Genomic DNA, 23,765 nt, shown 5'->3' on the forward strand with positions numbered 1-23,765 from the left:
GGCAGAGTCTGTAAGTTGTTCATGTTCCTCTTAGCACCACTGTTTTGCTAACTTTGTCCAAACAGGCTTAGCAGTGGTGGGATTCCTGACTGTGCTGGGATCCCACCTGAATTTAGGCACCTGATAGGTGTTTCTACCCACTCTCCTTGGGACTTCTGCTCGTTGACAAGTATTTTCAAGTCAGACCTTAACAATTCAGTGCAGAGATCGTGTGAGTAGAAGTGGTACCTGTGCATGGGCTGGGCTCTTGGGGTTCCTGCCGTAGGAGAGACAATGGGCATGTTAGGGTATGATTTGTTGTATCTCAGTGTAGAGGTCTAAAGAAGGCTGGATGATTTGCATCTGAGGATACCCATGTCCTTCCCCTGTCAGCCCTACAAGGAGCTCAGAGGGACCAGCTCACACATGGGTTTATTCAGATAGTAGGTTCCTTAAGAGGAATGAAGCCAACCCAGGTGTCCAGGTGGAGAAGTGTGGGGAGAAGGGTGGATCATGGACGAGCGTCCCCTCTGCTGTCACTGAAGGGGGTCAGTGTCCAGCACTGGTGTAAGGGCTTCCTTCTAGACCCTTCAGATTGCTGACCCTTCCAGGGTGGTGGTGGCAATGGGACAGGTCTCTCAGGGATGGCTCTTTGGTGGGGTGGTGTATTTACTATCACCATACAGAGTCTTCATCCTCTCCACATCCTCTCAAGCCTGCTTATTTAGCACTATAAGGCTGGATAATTCTCATTTTACCCAGCTTGTTGGCCAGCCCAGATCCCTCCTCTTTCAGAGCCGTGGCTACAACAACGTGTCCCTCTCTGAGTAAGCTCTTCCACCCTGTTGGAACTGGGTTGGGCTCATCCCTCTGCCTGGCATCCCATCCCTCTGGGAGTGACCTGGTGGTGCACCCCATGTGCTGTGTGTTTCTCCTGCCACACACCAGTCCTAACCCTGACATCCTTTATGTGTCCGCCAAATGCTTATGAACAAGCTGGGGTTGCTGCCTAGGTGCTCGAGACTAGGGGGATTTCTTGTCCCTGCCCCAGATCCTGCTGGACTCCATCCAGAGCGTGTAGGCATGTCATTGCTTTCAGAGAAGGTTTCTAGTCTAAGAAGCCAGCTTCCCATATCCCAAGGGTCTTTCCAGTACAGTAACTGCTAAAACCACAGTGGAAAGTCCCTGTCAACGAGCCAGAGTTTACTTGATTATAGGTCACAACGTATTGGGAGTCAGTTCTGCACTGCTGAGTAGAAAGCTTTTGTTTTGCTGTGACTTCCAGTAAGATATGGTCTTTCTGTGGCCTGTTTTTTGTTGCATGTAACCCAATTGACAACAACGATCTCCTTGGGCTGAAAAGGCAAACTGCCATGGTCGTCTGTAACTCCTTCAGCATCACTCCCATGTTAGAGTGGAGGCCACCACTGATGAAGGAAGGCAGATGAGACCATTGCCATTTCTAAAGCACTGTAGAGGAGAGGTCTGGACCAAGGCTGCCTTATGTCCCATGCAGGTCACCAGCTTGCAGGTTCTTGCAAGGTACATGCCTGGGCTCTGGCAGGGCTCCCACTGTTGTTGTGAGCCCTGAACCGCATTATAAACTCCATGGATTTATCGGACGTGCAGAAAAGGGGAGATCTTCCAGTGGGCTTTTCAGATTATGGTGGTCTTCTGTATCATATGATAGATCTATTCACTGCACAAAGAAAACACATGGGAAATGGCCAAGAGCTTTCATGTTTCCATCATTATTGCTGTTGTCATTGTTGTCGTTATTATCATTATTGTTCAGAGCTGGTTTCTGAGTGTAACAGCTGAGACGGACTCTCCCTTCTCAAGAGTGGTTTTATTTTTTCTGGCTGTCACCCAGTTCAAGCAGACTTAGCAATCAGTTTGGGTTGGAAGGGATCTTCAAAGCTCATCTAGTCCAACCGCTCGGCAATGAGCAGGGACATCTTCAATGAGATCAGGTTGCCCAGAACCACATCCAGCCTGGCCTTGAATGTCTCCAGGGATGGCGCATCTACCACCTCTCTGGGCAACCAGATACTGTACCAGTATTTTACAGTCTCTCATTGTAAAGAATTTTTTCTTCACATCCAGCCTGAATATCCTCTCTTTTAGTTTAAAACCATCACCCTTCGTCCTGTTGCAACAGGCTGTGCTAAAAAGTCTCTCCTCATCTTTCTTATAGGCCTCTTTTAAGTATTGAAAAGCAACAATAAGGTGTCCCCTTCAGGAGCCTTCTCTTCTCCAGGCTGCCCCAGCCCAGCTCTCTCAGCCTGGCTCCAGAGCAGAGCTGCTCCAGCCCTCGCAGCAGCTCCGGGGCCTCCTCTGGCCTCGCTCCAGCAGCTCCACGTCCCTCTTGTGCTGTTGCCCCAGAGCTGGACCAGGACTGCAGGGGGGGTCTCCCCAGAGCGCAGCAGAGGGGCAGGATCCCCTCCCTGAGCTGCTGCTCACGCTCTGGGGGTGCAGCCCAGCACATTGGGGGGTTCTGGGCTCAAGCACACACTGAAGCCGGGTCATGGGGAGCTTCTCCTCACTCAACACCCCAAGTCCTTCTCCTCAGGGCTGCTCTCAATCCCTCCATCCCCCAGCCTATGTTGATACCTGGGGTTGCCCAACCCAGGGACTACACCTTGTGCTTGGCCCCATTGAACCTCATGATGTTTTCACGGTTCCACCTCTCGAGCCTGTCCAGGTCCCTCTGGATGGCATCCTGTCCCTCAGGTGTGTCAACTGCACCACTTGGTTGGTAGTTCCTAGGGTCCTGATTTTTACCCTTGCTTTCATCAGGACCCATGGACTTATATATGTTCAGGTTCCTCAAATGGTCATGAATCTGGTCATAGAATCATAGAATCACAGATCTTCAGTGTTGGCTCATAAGTCATGCGGGTGTCTTCCCAACCTGGTGGGCAGAGAAGATGCTTGTTTATTGTGGTTCCTGGAGCTGGTACCAGCTGGGCAGGGCTGGGGCCAGGCTGCCTTTCTGTATGGAGAGTGGTGGACCTGTAATGAGCTCCTGTTAGGATGGTAGGCGTTGGGATGAGCGATGTGGGCTTGGGATGTGCAAGGAGGGTCGGTGGGAAGAGCAGGGGTGGCCGCTCTAAAGTGTCCGGGTGTTTGGTGGCCGAGGGGACAGTGCTGGTGGCACAGGGGAGCCCTGCAGCACTAGAGGGCACTGCGGCCCCGCAGCACGGCCCCGAAGCCCCGCTCTGCGCAGCCGGAACCGGAGGCTTTTCACAAAGGCTTTTTCCAAGAACAAACGTCGCCCCGCAGTCGCTGAGTCTCGCATTGTCCTGCAGCAGGTCATGCTGCTCTCCATCCGACTGTGTCCACCTCGGGATCAGGGTGCGTGTCCAGCTTGGTGGACACAAGTTTGCAGAGGGGGAAGGTGTTTCTCTGCGCCCCGGGGCTGTATTTGATTATCATTGTGCATTGTTGTGAGCTTCAAAGCAGTTGGAGGCACTGAGCAGTAAAACTGGAGGTGTCTGAACTCCTCTGTTGTTGCCTTATCCAAGCACCACAAGGCAACCAAGTGCCTCGGGGTTAGATGTGCCCCACAGCCCAGGTCTCTCTTGCTTGCGTTGCAACACCTTCCCGAGTCCTCTTGGGAATCCCACTTTTGCAAACGTAATGCTCAACTCTGCATGTTTCCTATGAGATGCTCTTAGCAGGGCTCGGTCCGAAGTGATGCTCCTCACACCAGGGAGCGGTGCCAGATGTCCTGAGGGATCCTCTCTTTCTCCAGAAGGTTCTGCTGGCACATGAAACGTAGGATGTTCCTCTGAACACCCACGTTTCCATTTGTCCATGTGTCCCTTTCCCCCATCTATCCTGTTGTCCCCACCCCGCTTTGAAGGACATGCCAACCAGGAGAGAAATGGAGACCATGGTGATGTCTGCTGCTGGACCACTTCTGTTCCCTAGACCCCAGTTTGCCAGGCACTGGTTTGTGCTGCAATAAAAAGGACAAAGTGGGATTTTGGCTGCTTTGCAGCTTTTCCTTGGGCCACACTGATGGAGGGGTAGACACAAAGTGGCTGAGTGGCAGGACTAGGATGGGCTTACCAATAGGAGGTGATGGGTTTTGTGTTCACAGTCAGGGACCACAAGGAGAGGAGAGGATAGGAGAGCTGAGTGGGTAAAAGTCCATTCCCGGAGGATGTTGAAGAAGGATCCTCTGGTTTGCTTTTAAGGAGTTCACAAGTTTAGACATGAGAACTGGAGTTTTCTGGGGAATTACCTGATATGGGTATGGGGACTTGTACTGGGGGGTACAAACAACTCAACAGGCATTTGAGGCTCAAAAATCTCACCACATTTTGCTCTGGCTAAAACACCAGAGAACAACACGGGCTCTTCTCAGCCTTACAGTTGACTTCCCTTTCAAAAAGGTTTGCTTTTGTGCAGCTATATAATATCCAAAGCAAGTCTAAAATGTTTTGGTTTTGGTTCTTTCCCAGTGCTTTCTATAGACAGTAGCACACACCCTCCCCAAACTTTAACTTCTGAATAGTGTTACATCTCTTTCCCCCTTGTTTTCCCAGAGGTTTCATTAGAAATCTGAGAGAGCTTTTGCTGCACTCTCTTGAATTTGCTGAATATTTTCCTGAAGCTGGTCGTGGAGTAGTGATTAAGTTAAAAAGAAAAAAAAGTTATTAAAAGTAGCAGAGAGAAAAAAAAAAAAAATTCCATATTTCTAAAGATCCTGAATAAAAACTCAATGTCTCTTTGGTCAAGCAGCTATTTCTGCTGGCTTGGCTATTTCCACGTCCTAATCCCCTTCCCCGCTCTCTGTGAAAGACCTGAATTTTTAATAAAATCAAGGGAAGGAAGGAATTTTCTCTCTTACAGAAAAGAAGTAGATATACAGAGGACCGGAGAAGAGAGAAGTGCATACGTCCCCATTGGCAGAGGGACCTGCAGAGCCTAGAAACACATTGCTCTCTAAAAATCCTGCTAAGGGGGATGTCCTTGTCCCTTGTCTGACAAAATACGAGTTTAATGTTTCCTGTTGCATTTAAATTTTCTTCTTAAACAGAAGATGTCCCCCTCCCCCCTTTTCTGCTGCCTTTCCTCTCATGTTATGGAAATAGAAACCAATACAATAAATGAGACCAGAAGTTCTTAAAATGCGAATTTCCTGCCCAGAGGCAGCAGGTAAGTGAATCCCATCCAGCCTGGGGAGATGTATATATAGCTATGGGTGTAAATATAGGTATTTAGTAGCAGGATAAGTGTTTATTGCAATCCAAGGTGGTTTGGTCGAAGATTGTCCTTCAAGCGGGAAATTTATTGCTGCACAAGACGCCTGGATGTCTCTTCCGCAGGGAAAATAAAGACTGTTTATAAAGGGAATTAAATGATGTCCTCGCCTGCAATAGCGGCCCAAGTCCTGTAACCCAGAAATCCTTCCTAGTCCCATGTTCATATTGTCCTTCATTTTATGATTGTGAACATATCTTTGGGGTTGGTTTGGGGGCTTGGAAGGTACTCCATAAACTTCTCCGCTGGCTCTAAAAATGGCAGGTACTTGGCTGTACTCTTGGTCAGTGAAAGAAAACTCTGTGCCATTCCCAAAATGCCTTTGCTGGATGGTGAGGTTGAAGGATTTCATCAGGGCTAATAGAAATAGTGAGAGGAACGTGGTATCCATGCCTTTGGCCACACGATGCTGCACCGGTGTCCGTGTGTCCGCGGGCTGTTCTGCTGTGCCCTTCACCTGCTGGTGCCACTGTGGAGAAACTCCTCATTGTTGGCTTGCTTTCTATTATTTTCTTTTAATTCCTGTAATGTAAGAGCAGAGAAACCACTGGAGAATGATAAAGCTTCATTTCTTCCTGCTTTTGTGACCACTTGATTATTTCGTTTCTCATTGTATATTCTTTTGAGGCGCCTTGTCCGAACGGAAGGGAAATATGTATGCTTATAGGAGCCGTTTGTTTCCCTTTGGCTGGGCAAAATAAGCAGGAATTGCATAAGATACAGATTGCTTCTGCTTGCTGGTCCTGGGGAGGGAGCCACTGAGACTTACTCCATCACGTGCCTGTGAGCAATATCATTTCATAAAGCTGGTGGGCTCCATATGCCTTCATTTGGACATCCTTCCTCTCGGGTCTATGAATAAATACATAAAAATATGCGTTCCTCAAGTTTGGGTTGCTGCATGTTTTCTGCATAACAATGAAAAGGTTTGGGGTTGCTGGTTGCGTGGACATGGTTTGAAGCAGCAGCAGGAAAGATAAGACGCGTTGTCCTGTTTTTTCATGGTTGCTCTGCAATGATAGGCTGGACCAAGGCCAGTTTTTAATATTCAAGTGTGATGCACAAATTCTCATTTGTTGTAATTTAGAAGAAAACTTGAGGCCAGGATAATCTCCAGGTTTCCAGCCTGATGGTACCACCAGCTCCCACCACTGCTGGACCTTCTGGGCACATTGCAGCATGATGGTGGCTGGTCCGCCCCAGCCATTGGGCGTGTGATCAAAACCAGCTTGGTTTTCCAAAAGCATTGGGCTAGAGTGGGCTATTTTAAAGCTTTCTTCTCATTTGGGTTGTTCCCATCCGAACCACTATGTCCATGGAGCTTGTTGCTAGGACCTCTGGTGTAGACAATGTTGGGAGATACCAAGGATGGAGGAGCTTCAGGGTTGCCTGTGGTTGAACAACCACCTCAAACTAAATTCTATGGAGAACCTGGGGGCTAGGCAGATCATGGTTGGACTTGTAGATGCAACCAGCGTGCTATAAGAAAATCACTTCCTTGCATGCAAACTTTGATCCGGAAATCCAGCCTTTTGATACCTGGAGCAGTAGAGTTTCGACTTGTGCTCTGTTTTGCTTTTGGTGCAAACCAGCCCAGAGCGCCTTAAGGCTTTGGGAGCTGGTGCAGTCCCTGTTCTCCCTATGGCATCACTGCCCAGCACCAAAAGTATCCTGGCAAAACAGGTCACCACCCCGATAAGCAGAAAGGCGACAGGTTGAACTCACACTAAAATGGTTATTATTTCAGCCAGAAAGAGCAAAAGGGGCAAAAAAAAAATATACGCTGACTGTTAGGGTGCGATTGTGCCATCACAATATCGTCTCGCTAATTTTTTTTATCTTTATTTTTCATGGTTGGCTTAACAATTCAAAGGCTGCGCTGCGCTTCGGTTTTTCCAGTCTGCTGCATCGTGTGACCCCGGTGACTCCGAGTTAAGCCTCATTATATAATGGCGGGGTGTTTTTTTGGAAAACCTCCATTTAATCCTATCGGAGCAGAATTTTCGGGGTGGCGGGGGGGGGGGGAGAGGTTTGTTGTTTTGTTTTTGTTTTGTTTCGTATCGTATCGTCTTGTTTCCCCTCCTCTCCCCGCTGCTTACCCCTTCCCCGCCGGGCGCGCTGGAGGCGTCAGGATGGGAGCAGGGTCCTTTCTTCCTTTCTTGGGGTTTTTTTTTTTCTTTTCAGAGAAAGGAAAAAAAAAAAAAGGGAAAAAAAACCCAAGGTTTATTTTCATTTGCTTGGGTTACAGCGCCTTTCCCCGCCGTCGGGGGGAAGGACTACGTGATGTGCAGCAGGTATTTTGTGAATGGAGCACAACCCTGTGACTCCCCGTCGCTCGGCCGAAGGGGGAGGCAGGGGAAGGAGAAAGAAAAAAATAAGAACTAAAAAACCACCACCCAGTGACTCCATCTGACTCGTTTTGGCTGGAAAACTTTTTCAGCGCCGTGGTTCTTAAGCCAGGAGGAAGCTTTCTTCTGGCCCAAGAACAATAAAGGGGTCAGCAGCCTGATCCTCCCTCCTACACCCTCTTCCTTCCATTGTGAGGGGTCTGTGCAAATATCCCAGGCTGCTTCTACTGGGGCCTGAGGGACCTGAGCTGCACATGTGACATTAAAGAGAGACTCTGCGAACTCAGTAATCCTGAGCTGCAAAAGGAAAAAAAAGGAAGAAAACACGAAATGAAGTCTCCGAGGTGCTCTATTTCTGGTGTCGCGTCGCACTTGGAGAAGGTACCGATGAGAGGTTCTCATGGTAAGGGGAAATCTGTCCCCTGATCATGCGTAGGAGCTCCTCTATGATGCCACGGCAGCATCTTCCCCAGTGTCTACTTGACAAGTGGCCAAATCCCCACAGAGAGCAGATGAACCCTCCTGTCTCACCAGCCTTTGGCCTCCATTTCTCTGGTTGTCCAAGATGGGGAATTTCTGCTGCTCTCCTGTGTGCTGGTGGTGTATGGTCTCCAGTGAGGATGGGGTTGAAAGGAGGCATGGCTGCTTGCCATGTTGTGCTTGTTCCAGGGATTGACCACCATCTGGCAGCACCAGGTTCTCAACCTGGCGCCCTTAATGACGTGCGTGCTACTCCTCGAATGCATATCACAGGCCAAGAAGTTCTGAGTCAGCCATCCCTGGAGAAAAAGGTCTTTGGACAAGTGCTTTTGTGACCTGACCCACAGCAGTGTGCCCACCAGTCCTGTCCATCATTAAGGCAGCCTGCATCTCTCTGCTGGGGATGGTTGTAGACGATCAGAAGGCTGCTGTGGTTTCTATGATGTTTATGTTGAATCCAGAGCAGTCACAAAGCGTGCAGAGCACACTAGGTTCTGCCACCATGAATGATGACACCTTTTTCAGGTGGCATTTGGTATCTGCCAGGCAAGATACCACCTACCTTCCCACAGGAGGAGGTGGGACCTGTGGCCTTCTATGAGAAGGCAATTCAATGCTGTAAGCCATATCACGCCCTGAAGACATGATTCATCTGCCAGAGGGAGAGTGGATGATGCTCATCGACTTGTAGGAACCCACCTCTTTTTATTTTGTCCCTTTTTTTTTTTTAACACAACAACTAGCTAATAGCAAGCGTGACCTCCTCTCGCTGTGTTCCAGCCCGTTGGACCTTGGCACCAAGCAGTCGCATGAATCATGATGGTGATTCTGCCATAAGGCAGTTCCTGTCGTTATTATCTCCTCGCTGTGTCGATAACGCTTTGGTGGCGATGGTCAGGATTTCCTCGCACTACAGAGCTTTCCTGAAGATCAGCTCTGCGAGCGGTGGAGGAAGTAGCCGTTAGGAGATTGCTCCTGGCTGCTCAGAACTGGGTGGCCAACTTCAAATGTACGTGCGACCTGACATGATCTGAAGAGCACGGCGGCGGCTCCTCTTTCCCCTCGTCCCCTTTGTCAGTGCAGGCGAGTGGGAGCTCCTCTTCTTCTGCAGATGCAGAAGCAAGACCAAGCCTGGTTATGGAAAACTGTGATAGACCAGGACCCCTGGCAATGGAGATGGGAGGGAGTTGTGCCGTATCTTGCCTGAAATCTCAAGGACATGATAGGAACACTCATGTCCCAGGAGAAATTCAGGGTCTTGCATCCACACAGTGCCACAGCGTTGGGACTACATGCACTGTGGGGTCCTTTAGTTGAAAGGAAAACTGGTTTTAGTTCAATTTATGAATGCTTATGCAAACGGATTTGTTATTTAAACTCATTTACAAATGCCTTTGTTTGAAGGTAAAAGCAGGCAAGCTGCAAGTTCTTCTTTCAGCCTTGGTATTATGCTCTTTTCTACTGGAGCATCTAAGCTCCAGGATTTCGGTGGTGTTTCCAAGCAGCGTAGCTATTCAGGTAATAAGTTATAATTACATGAGCAGTATTGACCTTGGTGGAGGTCAGGTGAAGTGTGACTGGCTTTCAAATACAGCTCCTTTGCTGCTCTTCCTCGTAGAGAAGAAGAAATAGAGCCCACCTGCCATGGCCAGCAAGCCACAAAAGTATATCACAGTTAGCTCCAAGGGGTGCAAGTGTACATGAGGCTGGGAATTTGCTGCATTAGAGGTGGAGCTCCTTGCCTGCTTGACCATCCTGCTGTTCCCGTCTGCAGTGGAAGCAGAGCGCCTTGTTTGACTTCGTACTTGCCACGTAATTTCATGGTGCGATTTGAATACAAAACAGGATTTGAATGTGTTCTGCCAGTCCTCAGCTGCTGAGAGCTGCTGGTTCAGGAAGGGCAAGACTGTTGGCCCTCCCCTCCTTCTAGGAGGTCTAAGGTGGCTTTCCTGACACAAGGTTGGATCAAAAGAGAAGGTGTTCTGGCAGTGCAGAAGTTTTTCTGCATGTGAAAATTGATGATCTAATGGTCTTCTACAGTGGTTTTCAGTTTGGATGAAAACTGAAAAGTCCAGGCATCTTTCACAGGTGCTTTTCCAAAGATGCATGGTTATTTAGTGCTATTGCTGTGTGTAGCACAAGTAAATAAGATGTTCATGCCCTGGTGGGAAGGACTTGACTGTTCAGGACCATATGATTACACAGCTGAGAATGGTCAGAAGTGAATTGGATGGGGATGGGTAGGGGATGGGAGTGGGGCTTGGTGATGTTCCATTAGGCCCCTGTCAAGTCTGGGCAAGTTGCTGCTCCTTGATGAGAGCAATTGTATTGCTGCAGAAATCAAAAGCAAATCTTCATCTTCTGTGTCCATGTTTCCAACCTTCTGCTCATCTGTTTTGTCTGTATCTTCCAAGCCTTGCCTGTGTTGCCTGTTTGCAGTGGTTTCCTCTGTGAGCCAAGAGGGCTTTGGCTCTGCCAGACCTGCACATGTGCCCACAGCCACCAAGGCCGTAGCATTGGTAGATGCAATTGAAGTAAAGTAAAAAAGCTCATATGAAAGGGCATGGAAGGAAAAAAAAAGGTCATGCAGATGACTTCCAGCCCCTTAGAAGGCATGTGGCCTCTTGGGATATTCCCCATTGGCTTGCTGTGGGGGAGAACATGGTGGTTTCATGGATTTTGTGTTGCCACACGTCTCTTCTTCCCCTGTGTGTCCACCAAAAGGCTGTTCAGATCTTAACATGTGCAGGGAGCCACATCCAGGGTCAAGGAGCAAGGAGGCTCCTGCCCTGGGAGGTGAGGACTGTGATATCTGAGGGTTCCTGCTGGGGCTGTTAGGAGTCTTTTCTGGGTTAGGAGCCGCGTACAGTAGGAACAGTCGTCAGCCTCATCTTACGTGCGCCTCGTCTCACTGGTTAGGATCGTTTCCCCCATGGAAACCATCAAGAATTTCCGTTATTTCCTTTCCTGAGGCTTTGTTTGGGTGGGGATTTCTGGAAGGTATTTCACAGGCAGGTATAATTAAAGAAAGACATGCTTTGCCTGGAGGCTAGACAAGGTTTCTTTAAAGCCAAGCTTTTAGTGTGGTGGCAAAACAGAAACTGTTTGTTGCCTGGTCTGATGGAGGGGAGGTCGGGGAAAGGGGGGAGCTAATCAGCTGGGAATCATCCCAGTTAAACGCTGCACACCAGGGTTAAGGCCCTTATCCAGCAAATCCTTGAAATATGTGCTTAATTTTAAGTCCCCCTGACTTCAATCTGTTTACTCTTGTGCTTAACTTTAAGCATGTGCCTAAGTGCTCGTCTGGCTGAGGGCCAAGGCAAATAGTAGACTTAGGAGCAGATTCACATAAAGTAAATGCTTTACTGGACCGAAGTCCCATGGGACAGCGGATGCTATAGTAGGTCTGGGATGATGGAAGGGGATGGTGCTGCATATCCCAGCGCCGCCAGGTTATTCAGCATTGGGTACCACGGACCTGGGGCTGTGCTTGCCTTATGGGGAGCGTCCTAACAGTGTAGTGTCGAAATGGGTACCTTAATTTCAGTGTCTATATTTCACTGTTCTGAAGGCATGAGCCTCACCTGTAGCCTTGTGTGTACCACAAATACAGTCTTGGGAAAAAACATGCAATTTTTTCCTCTTAATTTTGAGAGAGGAACATTTTATTGAAGAAAAATAGCCATGCTTTTATCATCACAAAATGATGATGATACGACATCAGAAGAGGAAGGAGAGCATGACCTGACTAATAAATCTTCATAGGAATTTGTGCGGCTGCATTAACACTTACAACAAAAAGGATTCCTGTATTAGCACAAGCTTTTATAATGGCTTTATCTTCTTCTTTCCTGTTCCAAGCTAATTCCTGAAAGCCTTCATTTAATCCCCCTTTTGCTCATCCAGCCCGGACTTCTTAGAATTGCAAAGGCATTTTTATTCTTTATTTTCAATCTATGAATGACAGCACTTAAAGCTAATAACTAGAGCCATGGCAGGCATGAAAATGAAAAGCTACCCTCGGAAAATAAGGACTGTGTTTTCTGAAAACACCACTACCAGGGGTTAAGGGAAATCTGCAGCTGGAACAAATACAGTGCTCATCTAACTTCCTCAATAACTCTGCTGGAGGAGCGGGCAGTTGCCAGACGAAGGAAGCGTGGTTAGCCATGGAGTCTTTGAATGCTGCTCCGTTTCCCCCTCAAACCCATGGAATTTATATTAACCTCCAGCTTTTCTTAGCTGGTGGGAATTTGTTTGATTTTTTTTTCTTAACATGAGGAAGAGCCTCACTCTTGTTGCTTGCGTTTAGCGGAGGAGACGGTTCTGCTCCTCGCACGGCGTTCTTGCTGGCAAAAGGCCATGGATGTTAAATGAATAGTTTTTGGCAGTGATAACGAGAGAAAGGCTGAGGCTGCCAAGCACAGAGACACAGGCGTCTGATGACTTGGTTTTGGGAAGGGCAGGCTTGAGCCATCCCGGCTCGCTGGGTTGTCTCTGATTCCAGCAGAGATGCGGGCGGGAGGAAGGAGCACTCATGCCTTTAGCATCTTGTAAATGAGTGTAACTATATACAGTGGGCAAAGAGCAATATGCCAGTGAGGATGTCTAAAACTGCTTTTGGTAAGGTATTTGGCTACCTAATTTAAGGCCGTAGGTAGAGCCACAGGAGGGCTACCGAGGTGAATGTGGAGCATATAGTGGAAGACCTCATTTTGAGTAGGTGACTTCAGAGCCACCTTAGAATCATGGAATCAACCAGGTCAGAAAAGACCTTCAAGATCATCAAGTCCAACCGTTCCCAGCACTGCCAAGGCCACCACTAACCCATGTCACTGACGGCCTCGTCTACACAGTGTGTGAGCACTTCCAGGGACGGTGCCTCCAGCACTGCCCTGGGCAGCCTGTTCCAATGCCTGAGCACCCTTTGGGGAAGGAATTGTTCCTCATCTCCATCTAAACCTCCTCTGGTGCAGCTTGATGCTGTTTCCCCTTGTCCTATTGCTTATTGCTTGGGAAAAGAGACCAGACACCTCCTGTATCCATCCTCAAAGGTCTTGAAGGCGTATCATCTGTCAGATGCTTATGGCTGCAGTACTGATGGTGGCGGGCAGGAGTTCTGGACAGAGAAGACAGCTGGCTGACTGGACATGGGGGATGTGCTGGTTGCCAAAATTCCTGTCTTTGGTAGCAAGTGGTTTGACGGCCACTTCCGAGTTACTCATCGTGCGGTGCATCTGTGGTTTTCCTGTCATGCCTCTTTCTGCTCGTTGGTCACACCACTCTCAATGACTGCTATCTCAGACTCTTACCAGCTTCTGGAGCTGAGCCCATCACATGGGCACAATCCTGCCAGCAAGCAAGGCACCAAGGAAAGTAGAAAGCAGTTAAAAAGCCCTATCCTGGAGGGGCAACGTGGTCTGAGACATCCCAGTAAGCAAGGTCTTTGGTACTGATTGTGTGGCATGTGAAAACATCCAGGAGTTGAGTTGGTTTGCTGAGTTTTGGTGCTTATTCTTATAGAATCATAGAATCATTTAGGTTAGAAAAGACCTTTAAGATCATCAAGTCCAACCGTTAACCCAGCACTGCCAAATTCACCACTTGTCTATGTCCCAGAGCACCACATCTGTATGTCTTTTAAATACTTCCAGGAATGGTGACTCCACCACTTTGCTGTGCAGCCTGTTCCAATGCTTGACAACCCTTTCAGTGAAGAATTTTTTCCTAATATGAGTTCTAAATCTAATCTTCTTTGTCCCTGCTTGGTTCTGATGAAATACCTGAAGGTGCATTCTCTTGTCCAATGTGAAATGAATTGAAGGGGCTTCACCCAGCTCCTGTCAGTCATCACAAAAGCAGCCATAACTCATGCTTTCACTGGCAGGAAAGCTGATATTTGAATGATGCCAGTGCCTTTGGAGTTGTCGTGGTTGAGATTTACAAGACACGGGGAGCATATATGGCCATTTTTCTGCTGGTTCTGCAGCAGCTTTAGATAAAAAACAGGTTTTTCAGGATTATTTTTTGGTGGAAATGACAGATCCGTTTCCAAATGTCACATTTGGAGACTGCTGTAAGGGAGCTACAAGCATGCTTTCCTTACTTGTCCTTGTTTTACTGTTCAAAGTATTCCATGGCTCCCAGAGGTCTGCAGAGCATCAGTGTAATTAATATATGATGTGATATGATTGATATTCTGTGGCAAGTGCACATGTTTTCTGTGCTTGTCCCTGCATTAAAACCCGTTACAGCAGGAGGAATCTTAGTCCTCGATGCATAAAAGGAAAATCCTGGGAGGGAGCAGATGGACACTCAAGCAGCAGTTTCTTCTACCCAGGCACAAACTACCAGTAACCTGGCAAGGAGAAAGTCAAGCCCTTGTGTTGCACAGCCCACACTCCTGCAAAGGAATGGGACATGTCAAAGGGAAGAATGAGGCTTTTATAGGATTAAACTGGTGTTTGCACATTGGGGTATTTTTCATACTGGGGTGGCTGTGACGTGGGATCCTCACTTGCTCTTTTTGGGCTGAGCTAGTCTAAGCAGAGACTTCAGAAAGGAGAGAAAACATCTCTTTGTGGTATAGTCCTGGGGAAAGAGTGTTGTCTGTGTCTTCAGCCAACTGAAAACAGGAATAGCTGTTGTGTGAGTATATTTCCAGCACAATATGAAGGGCTTGGAGGCAGAAAGGACAGTGATATTCTGCACAACTTGCTTCAGCCATGAAGGTCTACAGGAAAGGTCCTCGGCTGGACCAAGAGGGGCTGTCACCACCGTGACCCTACTAAAGCTGATGGCAAAATCCCCTTTTGCTTCAGTGGTGTAGTGTATGGATCACAGTGATATGGATCATGGCAGAAAATGCTCGTTGACTTATTAAGTGCTGCCTGCGATCTGAGGATACTGCAAAACGTCATGCACTTGGAAGGCCTCCAACGGAAAGTGCCAAGGGCTGAGCAGTGAGGAAGTTCTCCCAGAGCCTCTGGATCTACCCACGCTGAAGGGAAAGAGAAGCCACATCTTGTTTGTAATGTTGTGAAGTTATCACTCTGCAAAGTAAGAGGTCTCACCGCTGTTGGACTGTCCCGACTCCTGGGAGCTTGCATGAGCTGGAGCTGCTATGGGCTGACACCCTGGTCTAGCCAAGAGGAGAAGATTTGTGGGGACCTAGTTCTGGGGGATTGCACAAATCATAGAACCACAGAATGGTTTGGATTGGAAGGGACCTTAAAGCTCATCCAGTTCCAACCCCCTGCCATGGGCAGGGACACCTTCCACTAGAGCAGGTTGCTCCAAGCCCCTGTGTCCAACCTGGCCTTGAACACTGCCAGGGATGGGGCAGCCACAGCTTCTCTGGGCACCCTGTGCCAGCGCCTCACCACCCTTACAATAAAGAATTCTTCCTTATATCTGACCTAAATCTAAACCTAAAGGTCCTTTCCAACTCAAACCGTTCTGTGATTCTATGATTCTATGAAAATGCAGGAAAAGCTTTTCAGAGCAGAGCAGCCCTTTCTCAGGATGAGCCTGGGCCACAAACCAAATACCAGGTGTGGTGCCTCCTGATCGCAAGTAATGTGTGAGATATTTATTCCAAATATTAGCTGAAAAAGGCTCCCTTTTCTAGGGAAAAGCAAACCCAGGTCACCAAAGCTATTTATTTTAATGATTCGTAAATGTTCTGATTTGAGGACTCCAAGCAGTGGTGTGGCTATATCTATATTTACTGGATAAATGTATTTATTTATGGATGGGATGCTTTACTGCTGACAGTAAGGTTTGTTTTTAAACCTGACCGGGGTAGAGGAAATACATACAAATAAGCAATAAACCTAAACAACACTAAAATAACATCAGTTAAAACAATTAGAGTTACTTCCACTCACGAAGTATTGTTCCCATTTTGCTATAACATGGGAAAAAACTCCGTTTCCTAAGTCAGCTTGTAACTGATTTTGGATTTGCGGATTCTTGTAACAAAAGGGGATTTCTTTTGTCTGTTATTTATACTCTTCCTATGGCACCGTGTGTCCGTGTTGGTGTGTCTGGAGCACCCTGTTTCAATGTGCAGTGCTTCCAGCCTGTCCCCATCTCGGTGGCTTAGACGGGGCTTGGTGGCACCAGTTGGGCTGTTCTTCCTGCCCATCCTGGTTGCATTGATGTGTATGTGTTTGCAGAGGCAGTTCCTCCTTAGGAGACTTTGTCCTGGATTTTAAAGTTTTATTATCTCTGAATTATGTATAACTCAGGAGCTTAGGGGCCGGGAGTTAAAAATAGACCCCGGAAAACTCTCTGTCAGTAATCAGCAGAAGGCACTGAGGAAGGTTCAGGGTATGTTTCACTTGGGATCCTTTGCCTAATTATTCTAAAGCTTTAATTGCATTTGCATCCTTCACCCCGCATGGGAAGTTTCACACGGAGTTGTTCTGCCATTCTGCGTGTCTTTTGTTTCATGCCAGAGCTGGATGCAGAGGGATGAGGTGGGATAGCTTAGCTGCCACCACGTATTTAATACCATCTTAAATGCTGTTTGTCCTCTATCTGGATGTCCACTCTCTGCCAGGAGCCAATAGCAAATGCCAAGGAAAGACGGTGGGAAGATAAGGATCTAAATGATACTTCTTCAGGTCTGGGACTGCATGTGTAGGGTCTGTAAGTCATTAAAACACCGACCATTTCATGAGCGGGGCTGTATATATAGACCGGTATTAATGCTTAGCATTTGGAATCCAGTAGGTTGCATCCTTAGAGCATTGTGGGAGAGCAAAGCCCTACAGAGTATAGTGTCAGTGATTTTAATGATAGCTAAAAAGAGTGGTGTTCAGCTGTGGCAGTCCTATTGCTCCTCTGTTCCACCCCCCTTCTTTTGGAAGAAGATTCCTTTGAGGTGCTCCTCACAGAGGCATGCATGCCGCAGCTACGTGCTCAGCCTTTGCTGGTGATGTATGATTTATGGTGTGCTCCTCAAAGATGCAGTTAATCAGGAAATCCTCCAAACGGGGACATCTCCCAAGAAACAACTTCCTATGACTCTTCTTTGAGGCGTGTTGCGCCATGCCTTGATTAATCTGGCAAGCACATCCTACTGTCAAGGTCCCATGGAGCATCCCTCCTCCACCATGGGACTTGTCGGATCAGTGGTGGCAAAGCCAGAGGAGTTTTGCTCCGTTTCCAGCTCCTGGGTTGCTGGAAGCTAAGTCCTGTTTGCCAACCCTGTAGTTTAATTTAGCTTTGGCTCCAGTGATTGAAGTTGAAGAAAGAGTCCTTGCAGTTTGCCAGGCTTTGTGTGTGCTGTGTTGTGGTTGAGGAGCGATGGGAAAGCCACAACCGTGAATTGATGTAAGGATTTACCTGCCTTTTATCTTGGGTGAGGGGTATTTTGTAAAATTGTTGCACTTTCCTATTCCATTGATGTTGAGCACCGACTGATTCCTTTTTCAAAAGCAGCTATTATTACAAGCACCTTCCAGGATAAAATGAATGGCTTGCAATTTGAAGAAATAGATTTATCACTTAAATTCTAACAGAGAGAGGAAATCATTTCCAAGCAGCTTCCTGACATCGTTTTGTGTTCTTCTATGGCTTCTAAAGCAGGTCAAGGCTTTGGTTTGTGCCTCAGCTCTATCCTTTCAAGAGGTAAAAAATTCGCCTTGTGTAAGAGAGGAGAGTAGCCAGCAGACCAGTAGGAGTTCCTGGAAGGGGAAGCAACAACAGCAAGTGGCCTTCAAGGAGATGGCTCAGCTGGAAGTGCCCACAGGACTTATGTGTGTTGATAAATGCTGGCCTTGGGTGGGTAGAGGTGATGGGGATGATACCATTGGGGAGGTAGCAGCTCCTTTGCCATGTTTTTGATGTGCAGTGGGATGGTTATGCCAAGTATTGGCACACTCAACCCCACAATATAAGTTAATATATCTGCAGCTCTGTGCTGTCCCAGGCTTTCCTGCCATGGATAATCTGTCCTATAGGCAGATGAAAGCCTTATCTCAGGGTATTGGATGTCCCTGGGTTGGTTTCTGTGGATCATTTCTGGAACCACTATATATTTATTTAAGTTTCTTCTGTTGTTCCCTTTGCGCAGGCAGATGGGGCGTCCCCGGGGCTGCCGTCAACCAGCCCCACCTCACCCCATCCACCTCCCTGGAAAGTAAATCCCACCTGAACTTTGTGTGCAATAAAGGCGAGTGAAACTCCCAGTGCCTACCGAAGGCCTAATAACCTGTTTGTTCAGTTCAGGCCTTCTGCAACCATTTGTTTAAGATAAGCAAGGGCGGAGATGTTTCTTAAGGGCACAAAAGGCTCTTGAGATAAAGCTTATGCGTACTGATCCTGCGATATGGCCTGATCATTTCTTTTCCTTCTCTCATCACCCCAGCATTGGGGTTTTTTCCATCAGTCCACTTGCTTTTCTCAACCTTTCGTTCACTCTCAGGATTTCAGTGTTGCTGTTTCCTCTTCAGGCATCTTCGCCTGCTTGACCGTTGTGGGCTGGAAGCGTTTCTATGGGGAATGTCTATGGAGGAGGCTGAAGGAGTGGGTATGAGTAAAGACCACTTTCTACATAGGGAATGTCTATGGAGGAGGCTGAATGAGTGGGTATGAGTGAAGACAGTCACTTTGTGGGGTGAGGTTTCACATCTGAAAGTCAGGCTGCATTAGTCATGAAGACCATGGGGATGAAGCAATGAACCCCAACCTTTTATAACCCCTAGAGTCTTTGAGAAACACCTGTGAATTTGGCCACCCCAGGCAACAGTTGCACTTGAGAAGTGCAGAAGTGGAGGAGAAGGAAGGAGCGTGCAGGTTGGTCCCAAATAGGACCATCCCTTTTCTAAGGCAGTTGTTGTCAGATGCCGAAGGAGTCGCTGGGGTTTGCTAGCTGAGGGCAGTCACAGAAGGAGCAGCAGCAGCAGAACCCCTACCTTGTTTCTGCTTATCTCCTTATTTGCCGTGTGATTTACCGTCACCAGTGAAAGAGGCAAATCTGCTGCCTTCCTACAACTTCTTCAGGTGATGCTGCTGCAGAGGAGGCTTGAGAAAAGTGATAGCAAAGCTTCTGCTCATAGCAGGCTGGTCCCACCCTTCTTCCTCGTGTCCCTCCCAGGCCAGTACCCCATAAGTTTTTCAGCTGAGACGTGGGGTGGGATGGATCAGGAGAGGGATGTTGCTGGCCAGAGGCAGGCATCAGTGAGGGGAGAGGCAGAGGCTTTTAGGTTGCTGCATATTGCCAACAAGATCTTGAAAGCTTTTTACTTGTTCTTTCATTAAACTTTGATGTAAATGGGTCTAGGGCAGCCCAGAAAGCTGCTGGCTTTCCAGATTCCCACAGGCAGATGGAGGGGGTTGAGGTTGGACAGACACCTTCGTTAGGAAGGTAAAGCACAAAAGAGTGCACATAGGCATCATACCCACTCCTGTCTGCCGTCTGTCTGCAGTAATTTCAGTAGATGACAGATTTCCCTTGGTTGGCCATACGATAGTGACCTAAGCTTGCCACACATCACCTTCCTTCTCCAAGAGCTGCTTTTCCCAAAACATCTGAAAATGAATCTGCACATCACAACCTATTTGATCTCTAGAGGGCTGGCCCGGAGAGCAGACCAGTCCTGAACGCCCCTTGTTTTTCAGAGAGATTGGCCTTTCATGTTAAGAGAGTGCATGTTTATGATTTAAACTTGACTTACACGTACACGCATTAGAAGTCCCATGGGCTTCTCAGGTTCTGCTCCAAGCTTCCCACCGTGTAAACCGCAGAGTGTTTAGCTCCAAAATTGAAAATTACCCCTATTAGCAATCCGTCCTGAGACCATGGGCTCCTTGTTCTTTGCTTTTCCCACACCCCTCACTTCCAGAACCAGCAGCACTGAAATGTTGATTTGCCACGTTCTTCTCCAGCCACCTGCGAATAAATAGCAAAATAAAACCAACGTGGGAGAGAGACCAAATGTGATTTCACTGCCCACCAAGAAGTTGCAAACCTGCCTATGAAAACCATGAGCACCTGGGCTTGATGGTGTCCTTGGTCCCAGGCAGGAGCAAAACCCATCCCTCTTGTGTAGGTCTTCTTGTAGACCCACTGTGATGCATAGCATGGTCTTCTGCTTTGCAAAATATTTCCCTTTGGCTCTATTGAGGGATTTCAGCATCATAAAACATGTGTCCACTGAAAAATGGAAGAGCTGCGTTTCAGATCCATGTTATCATCCCCATTGAAGGCACTTCCATTGCTGTCCTACATGACCCGCGGTGGGGAGCAGCCTCCAGATGAACCCAAGAGCCATGTCATCGTACCCCTGGGACGCTGGCCTGCCGCCATCCGCCCAGCACCCTCGGTCTTCTCCAGCCACTCCACCCTTCTTGCAAGCTGCTGATATTTCCTTTTACATCAGCTTGCTGCACAAAAAGAGTCGACTTCTCTCCCTTCCAAATTTAGCTCTGTTTAGGCACCAAAATAGACAAGAGTAGGGATTGGTGACGGGCTTTTTCCAAAACATTGTCTCAATATGGGGACTAAGGAAGGGAACTGCTCGGCTGGAGAAGGGCGATGCTTGATTTTCCTAACGGGGACACGCAGTGCTCCGCTGTTGAGGCACAGGCAGTGTCCAGGAGCTCTCCTTGGATTAGGAGCCTTCCCGTGTGTTTAATCCATCTCTCACCCTGGTGCTGCCTGCTGCTGGTGGGCAGAGGTCTGAGGAAGCACAGGGATGCTCTGCAAAGAGGACATGCAGCAGTGCACCACCGTGCGTATGGTTTCTGGTTGGAAAGAGCAGAAAGGCAGCTCCTGAGACTTAAGTGTAGGCTTCACATTAAGGAAGTCAGTATTTCAGGTCCTTGTGTTCTGCAGAGATAGTTTCATTTTTCCAGGGTAATTGTATTTGCACATGTGTCTGCAGTGCAGCTTAAATTCTTAAAGATACCCCAAGCTTTAGCCTGCTGTGGTAGAACAACATTTGAGTACAGCCTCCCTGATTATTGTACTATGTTTAACCTGATTTCCTAAACTAGCTCGGCTGATGCGATTGGGCTGTGTGTGTCTGCTCCCTCCCTTCCTCTTCTCATTTGGTTTGATAGCCATTGGCCAATTTCAAGCAAATTTTCAGAGGAACACAGATCTTGGAGATATTAAGCCCCTCCTATGCATTCAGTGAAAATAAGTGATTGGGAATATAAGGGACGAGGAAGACTCAAACCACAGCCCCTCAGTGATGGAGAACACTCAGTATGATTCTAAGCTATTAGACATCCAAGATGTCATAAAAAATTAACCATGAGGTGCTTGGCTGCAGGAGAACCAAGTCAGACCTTGTTAACTAGGTGAGAACCCAACCACCAGAGAGCAGGTTTCCAGCTTTCCCTACTCCTAGGCCAACTCTTAGTCAAAGATGGGCTGTGTTTGAGATAAGATCTAAGGAGCATGAGGAGAGCTCTTTCTGATGCTGGGTGCAGGGACGTGAGCAGAGAACCACAGAACAATGCACATCACTGGGCAGATCCTTGCTGGATGAGCAGATCTACAAGAAAGCTAAGGCAGCTTCCCGTGACAATGGCCCCTGTTCCATTGCTGTGAGGGATCATGTACGATGTTGTGGCTGGCGTGGCACCTCTGGGTGTTAGGTTGTTTTAGTGGGAGAAGGATAATTTAGCCACTGAGAGTGGGTGCTACTCTTGAAGATGCTTTCTAATGTCTATGCTAGACTGTATGATCATGGTGCATCTGGTTTTCTCTGGAAGAGTTTAAAGTGAAAAAGAAAGTTAAAAGGGAAGCTAACTTCTCAGGAAGAACACTTCAAGACTATGGCCAAAGCAAGGTTCAAATCATAGAATCCCAGACAGGTTTGTGTTGGAAGAGACCTCAAAGCTCATCCAGTTCCAACCCCCTGCCACAGGCAGGGACACCTTCCACTAGAGCAGGTTGCTCCAAGCCCCTGTGTCCAACCTGGCCTTGAACACTGCCAGGGAAGGGGCAGCCACAGCTTCTCTGGGTAAATGGGGCAGTGCAAGCCAGCAACAGGACTTACCCAAGGGCTTGGTGAGTTCTGCATTGCTTGAAGTCTCAAAGAGGGAAGATGCCCAAAGTGGAAGGCTTCAGCTGCTGTGGGAGCTGTAGGGTTGCTGTAGTTTCTCCAAGCTCTTTCTAGATGGCCAGGATGGATGGTCACGATAAACCCTGTTGGTCTTGGACTCGGGGATGCCTCCTTTAATCTGCAAGCCTAAATTCATTACCACCCCCAGCAACTCTTCTCTTTCATTACATCTTGAACCAGAGCAACTAAAAATGTTATTATCTCACTAACCGCTACTAAACTTAACAGTCATTTTTAAGGCTCTTCGGTGTGTTATGTTGTCATGCCAATGTGACAAAGCTGCTGCTCGATGAGATGCGTTCCCACCCAGGGAACCTTGCCTTGCCCTTGCCCAGGCTGCTCCCTCGTGGCCCCTCATGCGTGGTGATTCACCAGCAGCGGCTGGAGCACCGGGGCTAAGATAGATTGCGATGGAAATAAAAGGAGAGACTTTTACAGGGCTTTTATTGCCAGCCGGGAGAGTACAAAGCTGCATAAATAAAATTCATTATGGTTATGACAGCTCTGTGGTCCCTGGAAAATAAATAATACTTTGCACTTGCATAGTGCCTTTCATCCAGGAACCTCAGAGCTCTTTGCTCACATTAACAAAGCCTCACGATGCCCATAGTAGGATGGTAAATACAGCATCCCCCTTATCAGATGAACATACCAGGTCACAGAGTCGACACCTTCACTGGAGGGACAACAAGTTTGAGTAACACAGAGTTCTTCCATTTGCTTGGCTTGGGCAAGTCATTTAACATCCTTGTCATCTCAACCGTCTCCAGTATGGTGGATGTCACGTGTGCTGTCCACAGGGGTAGCAGGGGTGGACAGGCTCAATGAGGTGCTCGTGATGTGGTTATTGACTTGGTAATGGCATTGTGGCACAGTCCCAACAGACCTGCAAGCTGTGGCTCATGTTGGCTTGCTCCAGTATCCTCAAAATGCTGCTGAGCATCATCCCCTCACAGATATTTTTACAGCTGGGTTTTAGATAAATATATAAATACAAAGGAAACAACACAGTGAAAGGGAAACAACCCAGGCTGGAGAGCAGCCCTGAGGAGAAGGACTTGGGGTATTGGGTGAGGAGAAGCTCCCCATGACTCGGCTTCAGTGAGCGCTTGAGCCCAGAACCCTGCCATGTGCTGGGCTGCACCCCCAGAGCGTGAGCAGCAGGTCAGGGAGGGGATCCTGCCCCTCTGCTGCGCTCTGGGGAGACCCCCCCTGCAGTCCTGGTCCAGCTCTGGGGCAGCAGCACAAGAGGGACGTGGAGCTGCTGGAGCGAGGCCAGAGGAGGCCCCGGAGCTGCTGCGAGGGCTGGAGCAGCTCTGCTCTGGAGCCAGGCTGAGAGAGCTGGGCTGGGGCAGCCTGGAGAAGAGAAGGCTCCTGAAGGGGACACCTTAGAGCAGCTCCAGTGCCTAAAGGGGCTCCAGGAAACCTGGAGAGGGGCTTTGGACAAGGGCCTGTAGGGACAGGACAAGGGGAATGACTTTAACCTGCCAGAGGGGAGATTGAGATGAGCTCTGAGGCAGAAGCTGTTCCCTGTGAGGGTGCTGAGGCGCTGGCACAGACTTTTCCCAGAGAAGCTGTGGCTGCCCCATCCCTGGCA

General features: G+C 48.2%; 1 protein-coding gene across 4 annotated transcripts in view; it reads left to right on the forward strand.

Moving 5' to 3' along the window:
* The window catches only part of CTIF (cap binding complex dependent translation initiation factor), a 150,677-nt gene that overhangs the window by 57,558 nt on the left and 69,354 nt on the right, over positions 1 to 23,765 (forward strand). The window lies entirely within an intron of this gene.

This window comes from Strigops habroptila, chromosome Z (assembly GCF_004027225.2).
Source record: "Strigops habroptila isolate Jane chromosome Z, bStrHab1.2.pri, whole genome shotgun sequence".
Lineage (NCBI taxonomy): Eukaryota > Metazoa > Chordata > Aves > Psittaciformes > Psittacidae > Strigops > Strigops habroptila.